Genomic DNA, 271 nt, shown 5'->3' with positions numbered 1-271 from the left:
CATCAGGCTGTGTCTTTGATTATACTTGTTGCTTTATTTGTTGGTGTGCATGGATTGATAAATCACAATGATTTTTTGAGCTGAGGAATAGATTATGTGTTGCTAGGCAAGAATGTGTGTTTGTCTGTCTGTACTACTATTAAAGGAACAGAGGACTACCACATAAAATTAACATTTGTTTCGCATTATTAGAAAGTGTTAAAATTAGCTAAATGTTAACCACGGTTAGCAAGCGAAAGTACTGAGCCAGCGGTCACTACTGAGGATGGTA

This window comes from Branchiostoma floridae, chromosome 17 (assembly GCF_000003815.2).
Source record: "Branchiostoma floridae strain S238N-H82 chromosome 17, Bfl_VNyyK, whole genome shotgun sequence".
NCBI classification, from domain to species: Eukaryota; Metazoa; Chordata; class Leptocardii; order Amphioxiformes; family Branchiostomatidae; genus Branchiostoma; species Branchiostoma floridae.
This window is presented reverse-complemented; position numbering follows the sequence as displayed.